This window comes from Bombus pascuorum, chromosome 13, assembly GCF_905332965.1.
Source record: "Bombus pascuorum chromosome 13, iyBomPasc1.1, whole genome shotgun sequence".
NCBI lineage: Eukaryota > Metazoa > Arthropoda > Insecta > Hymenoptera > Apidae > Bombus > Bombus pascuorum.
In genome coordinates this window covers 1,285,810-1,307,542 of record NC_083500.1, presented here as the reverse complement: position 1 = coordinate 1,307,542, position 21,733 = coordinate 1,285,810, and the positions used below count along the sequence as shown (strand labels likewise).

Genomic DNA, 21,733 nt, shown 5'->3' with positions numbered 1-21,733 from the left:
TCGAAACTAATATTTCAAAAATTAAAATTCACTGCCATTGAAGCTATTTAAATTCAAGTTTAAGTTTGAGAATTTTTTAAATGCTCGGTAATGAAATCTTCAAGTCTTCCTATTAATGGACATCAATTTGGATATCATTGCACAGAATATTCTTTAATATAAACATGCTGATTTCTCCAACTTCTCATTCGTGAAATTAATAATTTTTCAACGCAGAAACTGATTCATTCTTTAATCTTTGTACAAAAGTTTTAGTCTCTGTAAAACTGGCAATAAAATGTAGAATTTTTAAAAGCAAACAACAAAGTGAAGACAAGATAGGCGAGAAACATGGACTTTAAAATCGCATCGGCATGGTACATATTTCTCGTGGTATATGTACATTATAAATAATTAAGCCCATTAATGACGATATGTAAATACTATAATGGCAAATACTCACGCTCATTTCGTGTTTCAATTACACACGAAACATTTACGAAGTTAGTGTCATTGGACATGGAACGTTCATTTGTCTTCTTTTAAAGTGAAATATTTTTTTAAAAAACGTTCTTCAAAAATTTATTTCGAATAAAAGGTGTATTAGTTTCGAAGGGACGAAGAGCGTGTTCGGTTAAATCACTTCAAATCAATTTTTCGATGCTTTAGTTTCAGCCGGAAATTTTTACGTCTGTACGTATCCAGTGGCTCTACGCTATCTGTTTATTTTTCCTTCGTAAAAACTTCGCGTATTTTAGGATGCACTTTTAGCGAAGGTATTGTTGCTAGGGAAAGTTGACGATGAAATGACTGTCTGGCCTTATTTATTGTTTATTATATTAAAGTTATTTATTGAAAATTAACGGCTTTCGCGAAAGTAATTTTGCTATTTCCATATTATAAATTGTGCTAAACGTTTACACGACAATGTTTTTTCTGTGTTAGCGCAGCTAGCTGTCACAGTTTCATTTCTAGAAATTTAGAATAAATTATTAATTAGGAATGATGTTTCCTGATTAAATATACACGAGACATATTTTATTTATAGCGAGCTGATGTGGATGTACTAATATTAACAGCTATAATAATTAAATGATCATTATGCAACTGTGCCCATTTGTATTTGGTTTACGAAATGATATTAAAATTAACTGTTTCATTATTAAGTTGATATAATACAGAAATAAACATAGAATGTTGTCGAATTAACTGTAGAGACTTAATAAAGATTTAAATCTTATGCGATTATTAATATTTTTATATCGACTTTAAAAGAGAAGGAAGGTACTGTATGTTCGACATGTACATTTCTTTTTTCTATGCGTGTTCGCCGATGTTGCACGGCATATTCTCCCTTTGATTCCACTAAAACAATTTTTTTGATTTGGTCATTGCAAACTTTCTTCTTGAAAAAATCCAATTTGTATGTACACTGAATATTCTGTACGACTTATATTCTGAGCTCATAATGTTTTGATATTATACGTTACAGACGAAAAACTTTACAAGCGTCATTGAGAAATTAAAGATAGCACATCTGAGTTATCTTTTTGCTAAGGAATGTATATCCATTACTCAATATCGAATTGAGTTATGGGAATGAAAATTTTCGTATCTTCTAGGGATAGTTCACCGATCGCTCCCATTTGCAAAATTTCTTCAATTTGTTCAGTGTTAACGATCGTTATTGCAACGAATTAGTTGCTCACCAATTTCGTTCACGTGTATTCAGTGATTGCTCTGCAATTGTTGGACTGACGTCGAGATGATTCTGAGCGCTTTGAAACTGCGTTTTTCAATATAGATTTCAACTCATGTTTACGTCGCAGGAAACATTGTTCTGCGAATTTGTTTTCGGGCATAAGTCTACTATCATTGCGACATGACATGTGACACGCTATTAGGTTATGGAAATATCCTCCTCTATCACTGTTCAAAGTATAATATCGGTGGCAGAATACAGCTGGTTTATTTCTTATTCGCATTCGGGGCTGGACAACAATCCATGCAATTTTGTATACATTAATAAGAATCAAGAATCGAAATAAATAATAGAGAGATAGATATAAATTGAGAGAAGTAATAAATAGATAGTAATAAATTACCGTCTTATTAATGACAATGGAAACCATTTTACATGGGCTGTGTAACATTAATTGCACCATTAAAAAATGTGAAAGAAAATAAAGGATAAATATTTTACCAAAAATATTACCGACTTTCTAAAACGCTAAAAAATATGGAAAATTCTTTATTTTATTCATATTTTATTCACCACTTATGCAACAACGATTGGATTACCCAACTAAACCGCATACTCGGTATAATTGGTAATATTTTTTTGACAAAAGATCTTTTATCTACTAATTGAATTAATAGCTTTCCGACAATGCTTATTAATACAAGTCGTCTCCTCTTGTAACATTGTCATATTTGATAAATTAAATCTCTCTTTCTCGAGACGACGATTTATTAAATTCACCAGCTATTTCATTGAAGTCCCATTAAACCGACTAAATTTTCATTTATTATCCTCTTCATTGAACAATTCGCTCGAATGAGAAATTTCCTTTGTAAAAAGGAAACTATTTCTGAAATCGTGCATGCAAGTTTCTGCTTTGAACATCGTCGATATTATTTCCCAGAAGAATCGTTGAATCAATTATATAAAACACTCAATAAAAAGCTCATTTCCATGTGAAAATAATCATTGAAGCTCAACAACAAGAAGTACTAAAGCTAAACAATAATAATAAGGAATACGGTTTTAACATATGATCTTTTACAATTTTTAATAAATGCAATCTTTGTTAAGAGGAAGAAAAATATAAATAATGATTCGCTACAAAGTAATATCCGAATGATTGATCAGAAGACGCATCTTTGCACTTAGATATGGAAAGGAAATGCCAAAGATAAGAAATTCTTGTCAATTCTCGAGAAGGTCGTTCTAAAACCTTTGCAAACTCTCTACAATTCATTAATTATATTGTACCTCACTTGGAATATGCTTGTGTCATATTCCATGCTGTAGTCCCAGTTATCAATCCAGATTATTGTAATAACTCAACATAAATTCCTGCGATTTATATCACGTGCAGTTGGTTATCCAATTCGGAGATAGGACCATAGTTGGAGAAAGATCGCTAATATATATATATTCTTTTTTTTTTTTTTTTAATCATCGATAATCACATTGACAGTCCTCTATTACTTCAACATACTAATTTCAATACTTGCTTGTTAATATCTTCTCCGGTAATCTCATTGACAATTTTTGTGATCCCGTAAATATAAATAGTATGAAATGTAGTAATGTACTATGTAAATAGTAAATCCGAACGAGTCGATTTTTTCACTAAAACTTACGATAAGTTAAGACGATCAGCGTTGCAGTTATTTAACTTCTAACATATTATTATAATATAACCATTCTTATCCGCCCTTCTTCTTGTGTCTTTCTTCTTCTATGTTTATATTTCTTTATTTTTTTCATATATTTATATCCTCTTAATTTTCCTTTTCTCTGTTTTGTATTTATTATTCATTATTGTAACTCCTTTTCTTCCTTATACCATAGGACTAGGTGCTGTGATTTGCTAGATAAATAAATACAAGATTTTTCGAAAATTTATCGTATTCACACAACTACTTCTCCAAATACAGTCACATCTTTACCTAACAAATTCTTCTAATACAAAATCCTAAATTTCGACAAAAAATTTCCATTCACTGTCGAGAAATTCGTCACCAAAAATTTCCCTTATCCTTCTCTTGCTCATGTACCACTATTCAATCCCGACTTAATAAAAATTCCCTATGCGATACTTTCCAGAGCGAGAATTCCTTGGATGTTAGTCCATAAGCTCATTATCAAAGTGGTTGAAGGTCGATTCGCACTTGGATGTTACCTAGTCAGCGATTCGAGGAGACGAGAGCAGGAGTTTCATGGATAAAGAGAAATTGGATAGGTTTGGCAGGGCATCAGCAAAGGGCTGTGGGTGTACGCGTGGTAATTAATGCCGCTGCATCGCTGCGGGCCAAGAAGCCGGGACACGCCGGTGGTGCAAGCCAAAACCAAACATTCCTAGAGTCGGTATATCGCGTATTAGGGTTATCTCGGTATTAGTTCGACACGTACCAATTATAAGCTGGCACACGAGTCATTTCTAACGCACGTCAGGGCTGGAATGTCGCAAAACTCGATTTAGCGAATGGTCAGCTAACTTGAAAACGATGGTTTAGGCGTTTGGAATTGATTGGTAACGTGTTAAATTCTAAAATTACTGTTCCATAAAAATAGCAAGATACGTGATTTTTCACATTTTGTTTTCACCTGTGTCCTCCATATATAGACTGATTTAAAAATATACAAAGGAATAATTTTTTTTGATAATATACACACTGTAATGTTTATGTGACGAAGCTTTGTTCGATATATTGCTTATTAAAAGATATAAATTCGTTATAGGATAAATGAAAATTTAAGCAAATTATCGAATTCGATCATTGAAAGCGATGCGAATTATCAACTAGGTGACGATCAATCAGGTTGCAACTGGTTGCTTGATATCGCGAACCTTGAACGTTATTAACGCTCAAGGTGGAGGTAGATTAAAGATGCAGAGTAATGTTGTGTTTAGTTGGTTTATTTGCACTCTGTTTAATATAGACTGAAGAGTTTATACTAATACTAGTTCGTGTTGAGTCTCTCTTGCTGACTGTGTGATGAAGACTGTTTGGAGACCTGGTCCTTATATTTTAATTCTCCTTCCAGGGGATACCCTTTTGTCCATGTTTCGTATGAGGTAGGAATCTATTCCTATCCAATCTTGTGATTGTTGAATCATCGTGGGCACATCTCATTTGGTGTTGATGGTTAACACCAGATGTTCACTTTAAAGCCGACCCGTCGAGCACTTAGAGTGCCGATTAGCCCCTTGACGAGGTCCGCACTGTAAATTTTACAACTTGTGATTTGGAAATTTCCAACTTCGCAAAAAAAGCAGATGTACTGTCCATGTTGTAAACTGTAGTCTACTCAAAATTCCGAACAGAGAGAGTACGACTACTTCTGAAACTCACTGCATTCGAATTCTATAGCATTCTTTCAGTAACTAAACAATTGTGTCAACATCAAACTGACAAACCGTGTCACAATTACATTTCATTTCTCCATTGAAGGTATTGCTTATCTAGCGCCTACTTTATTTTAATCTTCGTGCGTTTGTATTGTCAAAGTCCCGAATCTGGCGAGCGTTCTAATAACTTAATAACCTACTGACTAACTCTCCAACCAGATACAACCAGGGAAACGTGGGGTGTCATGGGACAAAACAATGCAAAGTGAAACTTGGCGATTACAGCCAGTATCTGATTCAACCCAATTTATCTGGCCTCGTTGTTCCCCAAATCTTACATAAGCTTCCGTTCGCGCCTTGTTGCTCCGTTCGAATTGCGCATATACAATAGGCACAAAAGCCAGCCAGTTTGCAAGACGAATCGAGCTAATTAAAATGTTGAGACTGAATCTTTAGTAGGTAGGGCACGCGCCATTTCTGCAGAATTTTAAGATGTGGCAGATAATGCGTGCGAAGGTCGTTTGATGGATGAAAAAACATTTGGTATGAATAGAATTTACTTGTGTCTTGAACTTTGTTTCCAATAATCGAATATTTAAGCCACGGTATCCACGTACTAGTTTCAAACTTTGGAAAGGCGACATTTCATGTACACCGACCTAATACTTTCTTCTTCTCGTCGTTCGCTTTTCTGTGTCCCAGAACGAGTGTGAAAGTTAGCAAAATTGTTTCAACGGTCAGTTTGAGTAAAAAATATCATATGAACGTAGATTCTGTTCATAACACTTAGATAGTTGTAACAGCTCAAAGTTTTACTACTCTCGTAGCAAGAGTGCAAGTTTATTTCACAGTATTGCCTGTATTTCAGCTTGAAAGACGCATTTTGGACATTTATAAAATTCAACTGGAAATGGACGATATTTCATATACTTGTGTGTTTCATGTAACTGGGATGAAAAAAATGTCAGAAGATAAATTAGACGATTTACACACAGGTACTGATATATTAATTTTAATGCATCCGGAAAGGAAAGATGCGTTTGAAACAGTACAACTGCACACTTTTTTTTAAGCTGTACTATATATTTTTACACGCACCAATTGGTGCATGTCCTCATACATCACTTCTTTCCTTTGTTTAAAAAGAAATTGTGATCGTTCTTTTATTCGAAATATAACTATTCGTATCGCCAATACTGGAACAAAGTTACAGTGTCTATACCGATTTTTGTTGCAAAAAAGAAAAACTAATATTGTGGGATCTATTCTCCCGTATAGTCGTAACAATCAAGACATTGTTCATGCCAAATCGGCCATTTATTTGCCACTGGTTACATAGCGGCACGCTCAGTTTGAAAGAGTAATTCCGACTATATAATACTCATTGAAAGGGGAAATAGAGAAAGAAATCGAATGTAGACTGTCTGCCAACTCGATCGTTCTCGCTGAGATGAACAGTTCGCTTTGTGGACGTAGCTCATCTGATGTTGAATATCGAACTAAAATAAGCAGAACAGTTGTAGATTTTTATCTCTACGTTCGAAATTTCATGCACTTCCTTCCCATAAAAGCTTGCATAACTTTCAACAGGAAATTCATCTAGTCACTTTGTAAACGTTTAGTTATTCTTGTTTTTATTATTGTAGATCGAAAATTTGCTGCAAAATTATTGAATATAACGTATTGACATAATATTAATAGAATATATAGTATAGGATATTTAAAGATTATTATAGCTATTATAAAAATTCGATTAAAGTATATATATAAGTGCAAGGATAACAAAACAATATTATTTCGCTTTATAATATTGTAGTCAACATTTTTGTTCAATTTCTAAATAAAAGTTAACATAAAGTTTTACTTCCTTTTTGCTTTCATTGGAACCGTAAGTCATTCAAATTTCTTCGTTAGAACATTTTACTACCATTCTCATCGATTCCGCGTGTTTCTTCGCTTAACTTCGTGGAAATCGATGATAGTACAAATAATTCATATTTAATTTGCATGTTATTTACAGTTTTGTAAATATTTATAAAATTATACCACGCAACTCTGCATGTCACATCATTCTTTCAAATCTCGACACATATCTGACTATCTCAAAATCTTTTCAAAGAATGTTACTTTACAATCATATATTTTTTAATTATTTGAAATACATACCATACCATGAGAATAAATAGTTTGAATATGAAAATCTTGTTTGGGACAATTCAGACACACACGTGCGCGCGCGCACACACGCATAGAAACATTTAATATTTTATATTGTACATCCTCTTTAATAAAACGTGTGTTAACGTTTTTATTACGAAGAAAATTTTGAAAATCTATGTGCTGCATCGCAGTCAGTGATCTAAAAAAATTGTATCAAAAATATCGATAATTTATAACACGATACAACTTCAAAGCGAAAACCTTCTTTGGATATGTGTATTTATGTATTTAATTCGCATTGTTTGCCAATGAATCAAACACGGCGAGTCTCAATTTCACAAATTTCTCACGAATTCCAGTTGAATTGATATCACTGATACATTTTCTGTCAGTGCAAATTAAATTCCTACAAGATCGGAAAATAACGAAGCACAGCTCCGAAAAGAACACAGAACGTTCGTGAAATAATTATCGTTGCTCACGGAGAGGATTTTAATCGTGTAACAGTTTCACGAGAGTGTTCGCTAGGCTGGTATCTTTGTTCAAGTCCGAGAAAGGGGACACGTGTCCCGTAATTGCAGGGAATTTTTCCTAATGAAAGGCCGTGCTGGTCAAAAAGATCCTAGAGCCGAAAGGGGTGGCGAGAATTATAGAGAGAATCGAGGCGCTTGCGAGTTTGATGGAAGCGCAAAGTGCCAGAAACCACGTCGTGTACTATGTAATATCATGGAACATTTTTATCGAACATCCTCTAAAAGCACATAGATCAACGTGTTAATAATGGAAACTATTGGCGATTAATTACAAGAAAGGTCAATCCTGTATTTCTATTAGGACCACCTCGCGACTAACTTCACAACAAATTATACGAATAAATAAATTATGACAGTTTACGAACGATAAATATTTTACAATATTTTCATAATTATTTGCTAAATCATGTTGTAGCCCGGCTTACAAAAAATTACCAGCACTTTCTCCTTCTTACGTAATTATATGTAGTATAAATTCTCATACGGTATCGTTAATAGCATTGATGCTAGATAAAATAAAAAAAAAAAAAAGAAAGGAAGAAAAATCAACTGACAAAAAGGGACGCGCCAGTACGGAAAAAAGGGAAAGAAAAATTTTTTAAATCCCGTCCTGTATGCGCGACACGAGGAATAGCTTTTTATTTAGCCAGTCGATTTAAACGGGACGAAGGGTCGAGGATCGATCGGTTTTTCTCGTGGCTAAATCCCTGTCGTGATGCTATTGAGAATGGTCGGGATTCTGGAATGGATTTCAATGGAGCCAGAATGCCACCGCTTCTCCCATGGGTATCGCGTTTTGCGGATCCGCCTTAACGAACCGTGCACTCAGTTTGCCGTATGCGTGTAGTTAGGCGTGAACCCATCCACTGAGGATCATTACGAGCGGCAAATAAAAAGGACCCAGTCTCTTGCCCCTTTTCAAGGACAAGTGGAAAATCCTGCCGGATGCGAGATGGACGTTGATCCCGTGATCCCATTTCAACGTAATTCGCCTTCAATTTTCCATTTTCACAAACGCTCTCTCTCTGTAACGTTTTGTAACTGCACGTCTTGTACACAAAATTCACTCGTTATTCGTTAGTACAGTATGATTCAAAATTCTGTATGCATTTTGAAGGCACGCACGTTTGTTCAAGGACTTTTATACGTATGTTGCGGAAATTGGAAATTAATTGAAAGGATATAAAATATGTAACGGAATACAAATTAATAATAAAAAGAACATAACTAAGTCTGTAGGTAATTTTTGTTCTTTTCTTATTATTGTTTTTAAGATGTATATTTACTATTGACTTTCGCTGTATATATGTATATGTATATATATTAGCGCATTTATGCGTACGCGTGTATGCGTGAGAATGAAAGTCGCGAAAACTGGAATTTAATTTGAATTGAATTTGTTAGTAGCCAACAAGGTGAATGACGGTGAACGATAGTCGGCGAGACTAATCCGATCCGATTGGATTGAAGCGTTTAGAGTGAATAGGGTGACTGGGGAAATGAGAAGTTGGAGAATTATTGGTTTTTAATCTTCTTAAAGGTAAAAGTTCTTCTTAAAGTTCTGAAAGTTAGAAAATGAAGTAAGATTTAACTTTCTTTCGATTTTTTGCTTTCAGTTAGTTGCGTGTTTTAGTAGAGTTGAAACTTTAAATCTCTATAGCAATTCTTACGTTCAGATTAAAATTCTTTTTCATCCATAATTAAACATCAATGAAATTGCGAATCCACGATGCATTCCAGGGTCCATCGTACGAATTCATTTGTCTCTAATTTCCAGATTTTTAATCGCTTAGAACTAAGCAATCGCTGCTTAGTTTTGTAGCGGCATATAAGTCAGAGGACAGTGCGAATCGAGAGCGACTCATGTTGTTGTTTTGCCTCGAGACATTGACACCGTCTTGACGTACAAAACGTAACACAGACTCCGAGCAAAACAATGAAGTTGAATTTAAACTTTCCGGTACTCCCCCGACCAATATAAATAAACGAACACGATCGTTAAAACAATCAGTTAGTATCGAGCAATCTTATAGCGATTAATATCGAGCGAACGTACGCATTACCTTGTATACGTATATTGAGCAACACTGAGCGAAGGACGACTAACTCTGTACTGCAAATAGTTTTAAATACATTTGACTACACTAAGTATCAACTCGTCTCATCACTATATACACCAATGCGTTTAATCGTCCTCCACAGTTTAATAGTAGTACTACCTTAATAGTAGTACTACTACTAATAAACGTACGCGTTTCCAGAAAAGAATATAGGTCACGGCGTGTTCAATCTGCGTTCATTGGTCTGTGCACCGTGCGTGCTACGCTTTGAAGTCCAGTATCTCCGTAACCAATTTACAAAATATTGATTTGAAATAAACTTTGCCTTCTACTCGACGATTTTTCTCCACCGTTTGAGTACGCTAGTGAATAAAATTTTATGAAAGAATTGGATATATGCATGTGAATAGCTTATTAGAAGAATTTCTAGAATATTATTAGAGGAAGTTTTACGAGTTTCGAAAAATTACCTGACGTTATTTGCTTAATTAGATGGAATATATTAATGAGATGATAATGGAAGATATATATTTAGCGTAAGGAATTTTCTAACGAATGGAAACTTTGTAAAGCAGTATTGAAACTAGACAAGACTGATAGCAACGATAAGAAGAACGGTGCAAATATTGCACTTTGTAATTTTTAAATTTATCTACCATTTGCAATAGAAACGAGAACAAATGTTTCGTGTATAACTTTTTACTTTCTGTGTTCCAACGTGTACTATTTGTTTGACAAAGGAAAAAACAGTTTTCAATGGTAAAAACAACATTGTTGTAAAAACAAATGGAGAAAATGTTACGATCAATAGCACAATCAAAGTGGACGCAGGTACAATATCTATTCCGAGGAAATTCGACGAAAAAAAAAGGTTCTGACAAAGCGATGGAAATTTAGATAGCCATAACAAATATTAAAAAAAGATTTTTATTTAGAAAAATGTAATAGTGTGTAAAAATTTCTATTGTTTCTGAAAAATGTCGTGCTTATTTACAGATAAAATTGGCATTGGAAAGCTTCCAAACATTCGAACATCTTATAAATCTAGATGCAGTAGGCTACGTCTCTCTAACAATGTATAACTAGTTGTACTTGCAAAGAAACTTCCTAATAGTAACAAAGTTTACCTAAGCAACTCAAAGTCGATCCGACATCTCTCATGGAAGACACACCATGAATATGACAACGTCTATTAACTCCTGTTTAATACTTACACGACAGATAAACTCGAAAATTCTATGTAAATATTCTGCTACTAGCGAAACAATTGTTCTAATAACAGACTTTGACGAAAGTAATTGACACAAAGGAAAGATATAGAAGAAACGGCTGGAAAAATTTGTTTTAAAGGATATTTTATTTTAAGGACAGAGTTTCATTTGTTATTTATTTTTAAAATATATATTGCACATTGGGAGTTAACGAGTTAATTGTTAAATTTCAAAATTGTTATCCCGCTATTTTCATTTCTTTTCTGTCACGCAAACAATACTTCACCCAAGCTGAACTTATCCTCCATTTCATAATCTCCATCAAGCTTTTCTTCTAGCCATTCAATTAGCTCTGTATGAAGAGAGCAGTACATTTCTCAATTCCTCGCAGTAAGTTCGGCTTGGTGACACGAAAAGCGGCGTGGCGTGGTAAACGGAAGCAAGTAAATTGGTCAGCGGTAGAAAATCGGATGGGCAAGTACAGTGACGTGGCACCACGTCAAGCCCCGGGGCGGATTAATTTAAGGGTCAGATAAATCATTCCGCTATCTCGCCGACTACGACAAAAACATTTATCTTCCTGCTAACCTAGCCGGAAGCGGTGCCTCCGAAACTCGCGGTTATAATCGCCAACGAATCGAGACTTCGTGTTGATCATTATCCACGAGCAAACACCGGGGATCCAACGTGGGATTTTTCAGAAATCCCCCATGAATCCACGCTGTTGCTTTCGGACAAATACGCCGTGAATTTATAGTCGTGCTGGTTCGTCTTTCGTTCTCGATTTGGGTCATTAATGATTCTGTGGAGAGTGCAGGATTTCTCGAAGCTTTACAAAGTTATAAATGAGGTGGGATATTTAAAAGGATAAAGTTGGCATATTAATTGTTCCAAAAATAAAGAAAGAAAGGATACGTGAAATTTCCTTTGGGAAATATGTTTAAAAATTATATGGTATGTCATATACTTTTTAAACGTATCGTAGCTCGATATTTTTTAAACGTAGAAAGCTACTTTTCAGAAATGATGTTTTTTGAAGTAACAGAAATAGAACTTCTAAGGGTATAGTGCAACTAACTCGTGGTTCGAAAAAAGTTGTTACGATCAATCTACCTCGAGGCAACGTTCTTTTCTTTCAACAGCTCCTTATCAGACTTATTTCGTGACTTTTACACGGCACAATTTGTTACTGCATACCACGTAATTGATTTTTCCATCGTTCTTGTATTCTTCCTTTTGTTTAGAACGCGAGTCCTCGTTAGCGCCAACTTAAGGAAAATCTTGTAGTTAACGCATGAGAAGCTTCCAAGCTAATTCGAGTAAATTGGAGAATGCTGAATACTCGTCTCCTGGTATCTTTAGATCCGTTATTTACAGAGCATTTCCCATTTTCTAACAACATTGTCCCATCGGAAGGACGAGTTCGTGTTTGATGCGACAAATAATTCAACACAAACGTACACTGGGAAAGATACGCCATCCACTGGCAGATATTTTAATTGCTTTGGTGTTATATATGATCCAGAATGTTAACCGTGACAACATATTTCAAAATCACCGAAATCGATGAGGTACAGCCGTACAATTACCTCGTTTTTTCGAGAACAAAACGTTTGAAACACGGAAGAAATTTTGAACAACTTGGCACAAATTATCCGTCAGTAACTAAATAGGAAAAAGTTCTTTACTTTAATTTAAATTTTATAAATTGTTGCAATCAATAGTAATCGATATATCTATAAATAACCAGAATGATCTCGTTGCAACTCGCGATATAAACGACCAAGCAGAAAGCGCCGTGGGCGCGAAACTCATTACTGTGATAGAAAAATTCCAACGGTCTCTAGAGCAGAAAATTCGCAAAAAAAACTGTCAAGGTTGCCGAGCTAAGCCGGGATTTAGCTGGCACAGTTCACGGCATTAAACGTAACAAGCCGATCCGCGTATGAAGCCGGCTGCACGTAGCCGCGACTAGGTAATTATGTGTAAGGCTTAATTACGCAAAGCGGTCGCTAACTAAGATAATAGAATGCCATGTAGCGAAATTAAACTGTACCGACAGGAATTGCATATGACGCAAAATAAATCAAAATGCTAATGCAAGAACGTAAGCTGCTCGTATTGCATTACTCTTGCGAATATTTTAATTATTTGACAAAAGTAAATTGCTGCTTGAGATTGTTTGTTTGTTGCGAGTTTCATATTTAAGACTCGGAAAACTCAAAATTTTTGTTATCGCAGGATTGACTAAACTCTTGCCGATTGAAATCGCTTATTCGAAAGATTGCCAAAGTAATTGTTCCGCAGCATTAACCGATCCACGAGAAACGTAACTACGTCTTTAATAACACACGAGTTATAAGGGAGTGGTCCAAAAGACAGCGGAGTCGAATATGTGCATGCAAAATGCGACATGTACCAGCGCACTTGCTCTTCCGTTTCTATTTGACATCGTTGCATTCCATGCATTAAATGTAATACGAAAGAGCGTGCATGCATGCATGAATAGTTCATGCGAGCTGAACATTCGCCGGGTCCTCGATGAATCGAGCTCTCTATCTACTCCGAGAGAATTCCAAGTGAGCAGCAAAGTCACGGGAACGTCCACGTTCTTTTTCTTGCGCGACTGTCGACGTTATCGAATGTTTACAGTTATTCGATGCATCAGTGAAAATCTGCTTTCGTTTCGTGGTTACGTTCTCTTTGCGAAATGTTACGTAAATACGTAATTTTAAACTTATCTGGAATCGTATTAACAATTATTTTACGTAGTTTCATATTCAGAGAGGATAAACTTTTACTTGATTATCTTTCTACTTTTCAATCACTTTTCTTCGATCGTTTAACTGTAAGTCATCGGGAAAATCCTATAAAACTCTACAATATATAGCAATCCTTTGTTAAACAGTGAAATCAATTTCGTCGAGTATATCGCAAGATCTGTAAAAATGTATAGCCAGTCACCGAAGGCAAACGTACAAGAATTTTTCCAGCGATCGTTCTTCGATCATAAATACTTGGCAGACGGCAGTTTCTCGTCATGCTACGACTCCATTTTACGCTGAACCGGTCGATTCGATATCCTTCTTGACAGCGAATCATTAATTCAATCGTATACTCCGAAACGTTCGTGTAAAGTCCGACTGTACTGTTAGATAAAATTCAAACGACTGTCGTCAAGTTTACCGCCTTCATTCACAGTACTCGCAGCTCACCAATCAAACATAATCCTATTATGATTTTTATGAAAAATCAATGTATATTTAAGAAATTACGTTGTAGCATGTGAAACAGCTTATATATAAATTGATTTATTTCGATATCGTTAGATTACCGAAGTTACGTTCTGTAAAGAAATTTAAAAAACGATCGATACTCTTTATGAAGGTATTTGATAGAAACGTGATTTAAAATGAAAACGTTGAACAACGCGTCGAAACGAATTTGTCGATGTTTTTGAATACTAAAGAGATATTAGCGTTTAAAACTGCACTGCTGATGTCAATCGATATTAAACATGAAAAACTGGATAAAAGTTTGTATTTTGAATTCCAAATTTTAATCAGATATGTATATGAAAGTATTTATGACATAATAAAATCTACTTATTTAATGATATTATATACCTTTTAATTGGAATATTTTCCAAAGATGATTGGCGTATTTCGAATATTTTCAATTTTCTGGAATGAACACAAGTACGTCTAACGAACTGCAAATACAAGATTTGATTATTTATTTGATTTTATGTATGAACGAACGCAGATAGTTGCTGATTTTTTGCCAAGTAATTTCAAAATAATTTCAAAAACTTGTCTAAAATAAAAAAATTTTCTCCTTCGTTCTAACTGTCGATACAATTGCTACGATACGAACTTTTATTACGATGCTATGCTTCGATCGAAAATTTTGCTGAATATCTAACATCGAAATAGGAAATTCCTTCGTTTCCGAATTAACCGATATTAAATTTTCGTTTGAACGAAAAGGAAAGTGGGCAAGGACAACTAACTAGACATTTTATGGATAGTTGCGTGTTAAGATCTTATTACTGGAAACACGATACTCGTTCACCTGACTGAACTTTACGTACCGTTTCCGTTTATGGGTACGTACGACCGGACAACGTCGTAGTTTCATCCTCCTTAACTCGCTTACACGCGTATACGTACATTTCACTTAGACGCTGCAACTTTAGCTCTCATGGAAAAAACGATACGACGCGCTTGGACCGTAAAGGCGGCCACCGAACGACTATCCGCTATTTTCGTGTTATTTTTCTAGGCGAACAAATGGAATTTAACGACACCATTCTATTTCCTCTATCGCTTTCTTTGTTTTCGTAGAGTTTGCTTAATAGCATAGAAGTTGCAAGAAAGATCGTTTACCTTCGTGCTTCTTGAAGATTGTAAAGCAAAATTTTTTGTTCAGGCATTTAGTAGGGAAGATTATTCGTTAAAAAGATTAATATATAAGATTCAAGATATTTAATTTTTATAACATTGCATTTTATATTTTTTATACGCTTTTTTTCTTAATAAAATTGAAAATTGAAAAGAATAGAAAATAGATTGCGTTACATTTTAAGAATCTGAGTCTTAATGTCTTATATTGAATAAGTGTATGTAGACTCTGCGACTGACTATAATATCGAATGTATAATATCGAATAGAACGCCAACGCATATCGAAAACGAAAAGGAAATAGTAAGCGAGAAACTATTAAAAACCAGAAAAACGTTTCATTCGAAGGAAAGATATCCGTCTGTGAAGAACGAGAGAGCATGGATAATAAATTCATTAACACGGAACTCAATGAGCTAGGATGGAGGACAATAAATCGTGGCACAGACTTATTAGCCTTTCATTTGAATTCACTTTCTTCCATTTTTGCTCCGTTGACCCGAGAGATTCTCAATTTCTTGAAGATGGAACGACTCCGGTCGCTATCTGTGTACTCTGCGGATCGCTACGGCTCTCGTTCGTGCTGCATTATTAACTCGAACTTGTTAACTTCGTTTCACCCTGGCTAGCTGAACGGATCCTTAGCGTTCCTCTCACTTATATTTCCTAACAAATTCTCCTCTCGCCGTTGGATAACCGTTACCGAATCAAGTTCACGCTGTTGCTTGCCATTGATCGTTATTTATCGGTACTACGTTTATTATGTACTAATGTATTTCTATATGTTCGATTATATATAGCTCAGTCATGACCGTCTTATGAAGAGGAAAGATAGCAGTAATTCGAAGAACATGGACAATGCGTACAGGATAGAGTGCGAGATTTTTGCGATTTCTCCCAGAAAGCAAGAAAACAACTAAGAGACCAAAAGACAGAAGAAAGAAGAACGAATAGAAAGAAATGCCGAAGGGCGACGGTTAGATAAAAAGGAACGAAGAACGGATTGAAATATATTCTTCATCCGTTAGCCTCGAGGCTGCTCGAACTACACACGCTGCTATCCTGTCCTCTTCTCGACACTTATTCCAACCTCCTTTTTTCACTTTCTTATCCTCGGGTGAAATTTCGTCGATCGTCATCGTGGTACGCCCGGAAAATGGAAAACAACGGAACCAGAAAAAAGAATACGATACAAGAATCTCATTTGATTTCGATAACATTGCCCTTGATACTTTGTTATAAGCTTTTATATTATTAGTTATCAGCGCAAGAAGAAATCAATTGTAATTTAGAATTCAGCAAAGGATAAAAGGGAAGCGCAGTCCAATAATATCGTCGATACTTTCCGATATTTATATTAATATTTATCATGCGAGACCCCATTCATTCAAGCATTTCAACTAACAATTCGAAGAACAAATCTTTGCGCGATTTCATAAATATCTTTAATGATGCTAAGTGGCAGGGAAATTTACGAAATTCCAATCGCGCAGTCAGTCGATGTAGCCACGAAGAACCATTTCCGACGACCTTAAGCACCGTGCACGTCTCGTTTTCTTGAGAGGAAAACCATCCCAAGATTTGCCGTTGCAAGCTCGTGAATCCGATTTGCAACCCTTTCCATTTCTCCTTCCCTCTCTCTCTCTCTGTTTCTCTCTGTCTCTCTCTCTCTCTCTGTTTCTCTCTGTCTCTCTCTCTCTCTCTCTGTTTCTCTCTGTCTCTCTCTCTCTCTCTCTCTCTCTGTTTCTCTCTGTCTCTCTCTCTCTCTCTCTCTGTTTCTCTCTATCTTCGCACATTTAACCCCCGTTTCCACCCTCTTAGTCTTGTACCCCGAAGAAATATGCACGAAAGAAGCAGACAGTTTTCTCGACATCTTGTCGTTCCTGTCCTTTCTGAATTGCGATACGGAAGTTTAAATGGCACTTGCTGTAAACCTTCCCACGCGCGAACCATAATTCTTGTTTTTAATTTAACTTTTTCTGAAATGAAAATAATAGAAGGAAACGCGCATGTTTATTACATCTTACAACTAGTGCGTTAGCCGTATTGGCTGTATTAATCTAAGAATTAGTTGTGAAGTATATCCATATCCTTTGATTAAATTATTTAATTATGTAAATACTATATAAATAATACAACATTTTAATGCAAATTTGTTGAAATAATTTTATTTAAATCTGTTCTCCTATATTAATTGCTTCAAAATATAATTAACGCATTAATTTAAATTAACATATAATTGACTTTATTCTATTTTTCAGTATATAAATAAGCATAAAGAAATAAGCTTTTTAAAGAATGTCGCACGTGATTGAATCAATTTTTAAGGTGTTATTAAGCAGCACATACTCTCACAGCCTGGTTTATATTCTGAGCCACTTTGATCTCAAAAAAATGCAAGGTAGTTATTCATACATGAACATGCAGAATTTGCATCACCTTTGACGTATTTACATAAAACTGATGCGCGGCCACATCTTTACACAAGAAAGTAACCAGCATTACTTCCCCTTGTCAATATCTCTCAGAGTACAAATAAGTATAATCATAAAAACAACAAATTAATTCTATATTATTTGTTTATTTATAAAGCAATGTATTTGTTTATAAAGCAATATAAAACTGTTTATCGACATATATTTATCAATTAGGAGGAAATAAAATAGTTTAAAGTTGCGTGTAATACATAGTGGAATCTCACTGAATTCAATTACCCTGAACATACAGAATTACAAGGAAAATTGGAAGCTGTCTCGGTTCGGGAAGTCAACTCATTAATTTTCACTCAGTAACTGCTGGTTAGAACCCTTTCTAGATGGCAAATGGTGTGTTAATGCTATTCTCTACAAAGTGTTATTAGGTTTCGGCGCTAACATAGCACTAAAATATTTTACAAAATGATAACGCATCACGTGATATAACTTTCCATTTATTAACTTTCAATTTAACCTAACATGTGCAAGTATTTTCAGTTTTCACTATCCGGCCACGTCGAGGGATGTTAAATGCAAAGAATAGAAAATTGTACACGCCTAAGCAACAATGTTTGCAAACGAATGAAGATAAGAAAGAAAGTTGTTGAGTTTTACTTCATAGAAATTCCTTGTGTTACAAAGTAAATTTTTGATCAAAGTATATTTAGAATTTCATAAGTTTTCCAAGGAATTTATGTAGACGAGTATCGTAAAGTTGCTACTATGAAATTTAAAGTAACTCCGCTCTGTGTGTGCCGTTCTAAAATATGCGACGTTTACATTTCTAAGTCATGAATTGACCGAAGCATGTTGAAACTTGTTGAACTAAAATTTTTATTAATAATGTTAAAATAATGTCAACACGTAGCAGAAATGTCCAAGTGAAATGTTAATATAAAAGAAATATTTAAACAAGTTTTCAAACGGGGTACATCTCACGTACAAGCAAAGACGATTCACGACGCAATCCATAGTCCATACAAGACTAACTACGAAACATCCAAATTAAAACAATTTAAATACGAATAAAGGCAGTTCAAGCAAAACGAAAGTAAATAAATCAAGCGGAATCCCTTTCGATCTAATAACGGACTCTAACGTTCAATCATTATACGTCAAAAAATTCCAATGGTTTTTAGTTGACTGGCGCAACCAGGTTACTGCAATTGGCGGTTATTCAGCAGGGACTAGACATGCCCGGTGTAGCATGGAAAACGTAATTCCATTGTTTATCTGTGTCCCATGATGGCTGTCAAGGTACGCCGAATACATTGGTCACGTTTGCGAAATGCGCGTAAAAAACAGGTTCACTTGGACATAAAGCACGCAAGCTTGGCTAGTTTTAATTTTTCCACTATAAATCAGCCGATTCGATCACTCTGAATTTATTGTCATTAATAATATGCGCACTGTCACCGCAGGCAAGCCAATATTCCCCGTAAAATTAAACGATGATTGTTTTCGACATCAAGATATCAACGATGACACGTATCTGATTCGAAATTAAATTTACGACGACGCAACGCGATACACGAACGGAAATACACAGTGAAAGACGAAAGTATTCGTACAGTTGATTTACGGTAGAAATATAAAGAGAAATATTTTCTATATTATTACGATATATTCGTCGACGAAAGCTCTTTACCTGCAACAATTCCTAAGTACAAATTAAACGATGATATTGAAAGCACCGAGGGTACACCGTTCGAAAAGTGTAACTGGGAGAACGTTAAGAATCGGTAAAAATTAAACGACGAATCGTTAACGGGTTCCATGAACAAGCGGTTGGGGGTTAAAAAAAAAGGACAAGAGAAGCGAGAGGAAGAGAATTTCCTGTCTTGATACAGGCTTAGAATGCTTCGGGCCCGGTCTCAGCCAGGACACCGGTTATTATTTGCTGTCGCTGGCGAAAGTCACGATGAAGCAGAAAACGGAAAATTATTCAAGCGTGCCTCGACACAATGAGCAAAAAAGACGTCGTCGCCCCGGTGGCAGCAGAGGATGGTATGATAGGGGCGAAGAAGGTTTCGCCAGGGGGTCCAATCTAACGATTTGTGTTTACGTTGGCAGTTGGCGTCCTCTGAGCGATACCTTCTTTTTCGCTTTGTCTTCTACTCACTTTTCGACTAATATCGGCGATTCTCTCGAACAATAATGCTAGAATATTCGCTTTTCTACCTTTGACTAATTTTTCTGTACGAAATTCAGTTAAGAATTGATCGATAATGAAAGTTTGTGACGCGATCATTTTTGTTCAGGTCGAATTTGCATAGATATCTAGCGATCGCCATTAACGAAGTCAGCTTATACCTAATAAAGACAAAGACTTGTCGCTAAAAATTTTTCTCGAATCTGTGGAAGTTATACGAAACTCAAGCTTAAATTATTATCGAAGCTCTATACACGATTTTAAATGATTCTGCATTGGACCGCGTTATACAAGCAGATCTCGCGCGATTTTAAGCACCGAATGGAAACAGTTTGGTGAATTTAAAGTTGCGGCAACGTAACGGCGCGGCGTGAACAATGCGTCTAGTTTTCGAATAAACGCGGAACGAAAACTTTGTCGAGGGGCCACTCCAAGTGTTCTGATTGACCGAGTTTACCAACGCCACGAATATTTTACTTTCAACTCGTACACGGTCCTTTTAATTTCCACTTTGATCCGATCAATTTATCGCATCGCTTGGTTTAACTCACCGACATACAAAGTAAACGCGAAACATTCTTCTAATTTCATCTGAAAAACCTACCTTGCAAAATATTTACCAAATAATTCCCCTGAGTTTCTAAAGTAGGATGTAATGTTGTTAAACGCGCGAAAGTGTGAAATTACTGTTTATTGCAGTACAGTATTCAATTAGAGTAACAATCTTACCACGGTGAGCTGTATTTTATTTTGTATTTTTAGAAAATTCTCGTTTATTGTTATTAATCAAAAATCTTTTTCTCTTTTGTAGCTACCGTAAAAAAGAAGCTAAATTATATCTTCTGGTACTGAATTATGCAATCATAAAATAAGCGAAATAACAGAACCAACAGAAGCTAAACGATCAGATTAAATAGAGTATAATCAAGAATTCTGATTAAATGAATGCAAATATATAACTTCGTTTTAGCAAGCTTAATTCTACACTTCAAATCTTTCCAGTTAAGAAAATAGAAATCCTGCTCATCAAATTATCAAAATCTGTTCTAATTTTTTACTAATCACAATTAATATCGTAATCACACGTAACGAAAGTACTCGAAATATTCAAAAGTATTCAAAACGTAACGAAGAAATTTGGGGAAACAGAAAGGAAGAAGAACGAAAATCAACAAAAAAAACGATTCCTTTGGAAAAGTCAAGCGAGATCTTTACGTTGTGTCGTGCTGATATTCCCAGCTGCTGGGAAATATTAAATTAAATTAAATTACGTATGGATGTGACCGTGTACGGGTTTGCTTGTGAAGCTGAGCGGCCGTGCACGTGGCTAGACTGTCGAGAAATTTTCTCGGAAATGTTCATCTCGGTCGGCCTGCTTCTGCTCCCGGAATCTATTACTTTCGTCACTCGGTTTCCTTCGAGGAGTTTCGCGATTTCCAGACGACGAGACGCGAGAATTATAATCCCCGGAAGTAGCAACTCGAACGCGACTGAAGTGGAATTTTTAATAGCGTTCGTTTTGTGAAATGCAATTTATCTTCGAACTGTCGGGAAAATATCGGGAGCCTTGGGAATTTTGTTTGCTGAGTTGATAAAAGATGATATCTACATTATGTTCTCGAGCCCAAAATTAAAGAAGATCAGATTAGGGAAAGTTATTTCAACCGAAGAATAAACATG

The 21,733-nt window shown here is 35.4% G+C and overlaps 1 protein-coding gene across 1 annotated transcript in view; it reads left to right on the top strand.

Moving 5' to 3' along the window:
• Nucleotides 1-20,825, top strand: part of LOC132913464 (zwei Ig domain protein zig-8) — a 739,765-nt gene extending 718,940 nt beyond the window's left edge. The window contains exon 7 of the transcript XR_009659380.1: nucleotides 20,816-20,825. The gene's annotated coding sequence lies outside the window, so the exon portion shown is untranslated. The remainder of the gene's footprint in view (nucleotides 1-20,815) is intronic.
• Nucleotides 20,826-21,733: the final 908 nt, after the last annotated feature.